At 41.1% G+C, this 3,528-nt stretch overlaps 1 pseudogene; it reads right to left on the bottom strand.

The window, feature by feature from the left end:
- Positions 1-598: 598 nt before the first annotated feature.
- LOC142358450 (5.8S ribosomal RNA) lies at positions 599-750 on the bottom strand (annotated as a pseudogene).
- Positions 751-3,528: the final 2,778 nt, after the last annotated feature.

The following is a 3,528-nucleotide window of genomic DNA, read 5'->3' as shown; positions in this document are numbered from 1 at the left end:
CCGCTTACTAGAAACAACATAATACTTATCGTGCATACCTTTCCATAACTTGTCCTTTTCAGATGCATTAGTTTCCCTTTGTCTTGGCTTCTACAGTCAGACTGGCTACTAGTAACAGCACAGTACTAATCACATATCGTTCTACAGTTTGCAGACAACTTTCACATGTTGATGTTTCAGCTTTCGCCTACTAGAAACAACATAATACTCGCTGTATACATTTGTAGTTCTCTATGTAACTTTCATGTGAAGAAGTTTCGCCAGTCTTTTTGACTGTCTCAAATCTGAGTCATGCTTAGGCTACTAGTTGCTTCATAGTACTTATCGCCTCGAGATCATTGAACAAAACTTGATTTTCACATGTTGCTGTTTCAGCTTCCGCTTACTAGAAACAACATAATACTAGTCTCATTAAGTTCCGTCTCTTTGCAATTTTCTTATGAAGAAAATTCGCCATCACAATGACTCCAGCAGTTCTTGATCAAGGAATGCAATCATTGATCAGAATGCTATTATTTGAATCGGTTCTGCTTTAAGTGTTCCAATTTTATTGGAAGCACCAACAATAGAACATCAATGTGTTCAATCGAGAGTTATATAACCCTGAATCGGACGCAGTCAACAGCCGAAGCCGAGACCGCCTTTTGCGTTAGAGAGGTCGGTAAACAAATCTTGCGATTCATACCGAATTAACACATATAGCTGTGCTCCTCTTCGTAAAGCGAGCCAAGTGATCCCCTGTTGAAGGATGTATTTGGACCAATCTAGTAGCATTTGGTTTCCAACAAGCTCTCCCAAGTTAGCTTACTTATTGGGCTTTTCAACCAATTCGGTTGGCTACAAGCATCATCAAAGTACTAGCCACAGTTTGATCGCAAAATTCTACGACTTTCACATGTTGATGTTTCGGCTTGCGCTTAGCCTACTATAAGCAACATAATACTAGTCATATCATAGAGCGTGATCAGCTTGTGACGTTCTCATGATGAAGTTTCACCAACAGTGTCTCACTTCGAGCTTAAATCCAGCTACTAGTAACTACACAGTACTGACTGCAACGATAACTTTTATCTATACCTTTCACATGCTGCGCTTTCGGCCAGGGCCTACTAACGTCAACATAATACTCGATATAAACTTTTGTTCATGATGCAGCTTCCCCATGCAGAAGTTTCGCCTTCAAATGCTCTCTTGGCCATATGACGTAAGAAAAGGTTACTAGTAACATCACAGTACTAGCCACAGTTTGATTGCAAAATTCTACGACTTTCACATGTTGATGTTTCGGCTTGCGCTTAGCCTACTAGAAGCAACATAATACTAGTCATATCATAGAGCGTGATCAGCTTGTGACGTTCTCATGATGAAGTTTCACCAACAGTGTCTCATTTCGAGCTTAAATCCAGCTACTAGTAACTACACAGTACTGACTGCAACGCTAACTTTTATCTATACCTTTCACATGCTGCGCTTTCGGCCAGGGCCTACTAACGTCAACATAATACTCGATATAAACTTTTGTTCATGATGCAGCTTCCCCATGCAGAAGTTTCGCCTTCAAATGCTCTCTTGGCCATATGACGTAACACAAGGTTACTAGTAACATCACAGTACTAGCCACAATTTGATCGCAAAATTCTACGACTTTCACATGTTGATGTTTCGGCTTGCGCTTAGCCTACTATAAGCAACATAATACTAGTCATATCATAGAGCGTGATCAGCTTGTGACGTTCTCATGATGAAGTTTCACCAACAGTGTCTCACTTCGAGCTTAAATCCAGCTACTAGTAACTACACAGTACTGACTGCAACGATAACTTTTATCTATACCTTTCACATGCTGCGCTTTCGGCCAGGGCCTACTAACGTCAACATAATACTCGATATAAACTTTTGTTCATGATGCAGCTTCCCCATGCAGAAGTTTCGCCTTCAAATGCTCTCTTGGCCATATGACGTAAGAAAAGGTTACTAGTAACATCACAGTACTAGCCACAGTTTGATTGCAAAATTCTACGACTTTCACATGTTGATGTTTCGGCTTGCGCTTAGCCTACTAGAAGCAACATAATACTAGTCATATCATAGAGCGTGATCAGCTTGTGACGTTCTCATGATGAAGTTTCACCAACAGTGTCTCATTTCGAGCTTAAATCCAGCTACTAGTAACTACACAGTACTGACTGCAACGCTAACTTTTATCTATACCTTTCACATGCTGCGCTTTCGGCCAGGGCCTACTAACGTCAACTTAATACTCGATATAAACTTTTGTTCATGATGCAGCTTCCCCATGCAGAAGTTTCGCCTTCAAATGCTCTCTTGGCCATATGACGTAACACAAGGTTACTAGTAACATCACAGTACTAGCCACAATTTGATCGCAAAATTCTACGACTTTCACATGTTGATGTTTCGGCTTGCGCTTAGCCTACTAGAAGCAACATAATACTAGTCATATCATGGAGCGTGATCAGCTTGTGACGTTCTCATGATGAAGTTTCACCAACAGTGTCTCATTTCGAGCTTAAATCCAGCTACTAGTAACTACACAGTACTGACTGCAACGATAACTTTTATCTATACCTTTCACATGCTGCGTTTTCGGCCAAGGCCTACTAACGTCAACATAATACTCGATATAAAATTTTGATCATGATGCAGCTTTCCCATGCAGAAGTTTCGCCTTCAAATGCTCTCTTGGCCATATGACGTAACACAAGGTTACTAGTAACATCACAGTACTAGCCACAATTTGATCGCAAAATTCTACGACTTTCACATGTTGATGTTTCGGCTTGCGCTTAGCCTACTAGAAGCAACATAATACTAGTCATATCATAGAGCGTGATCAGCTTGTGACGTTCTCATGATGAAGTTTCACCAATAGTGTTTCATTCGAATTGGTTCTGCTTTAAGCTCTCCAATTGTTTTGGATGAACCAGTTTTGCCCTTCGAAGCCACTTTTGTGAGCTTTTGTGGGTCTTTACCAAGAGGATATACCTCAAGGCCTCTTTCAATTCCTTTAAGTTCTTTCAACTCCTTTACAGTTTCTAGGTTCACATAGCTGCAAACCTTATTTCTAGTTTTAAGTCTGGCCAACTTGGGGAGAGTTGGTGCAGACCGTGACCAATTCTAGTAGGATGCCACAACAAGAATGTGATCAACTTAGCTTGTCGATGAACCTGCCCCACATTCAAACAACTCTATCGCCTTTTCCTCGTATAGTTATATGCGAGGGCCTCTCATAGAGAGCGCTGTTAGCAACCTTTTCCACATAGACGATAAAGTTGTGAGTGTTTTGCACATGGCTGTTGTCATCACCACGTGACGAGTCAACTCAGCTTGACTCTCTACACTCCGACAAGCTTTGCACATACGCCTTTAGTTCAGTATGTGTCTTTAATCTGACTCCGGTGCCTCAAGCCGGAAAAATTGTCAGATTATGATCATTATCGGTTAGTCATCCCGATGCAAGATCGTATCGTACTGTCTTTGTCTACCTCCAGATTCCGAAGAACAGGA

Source organism: Convolutriloba macropyga, unplaced genomic scaffold (assembly GCF_964194025.1).
Source record: "Convolutriloba macropyga unplaced genomic scaffold, txConMacr16.3 SCAFFOLD_1563, whole genome shotgun sequence".
Taxonomy (NCBI): Eukaryota; Metazoa; Xenacoelomorpha; order Acoela; family Convolutidae; genus Convolutriloba; species Convolutriloba macropyga.
This window is presented reverse-complemented; position numbering and strand designations above follow the sequence as displayed.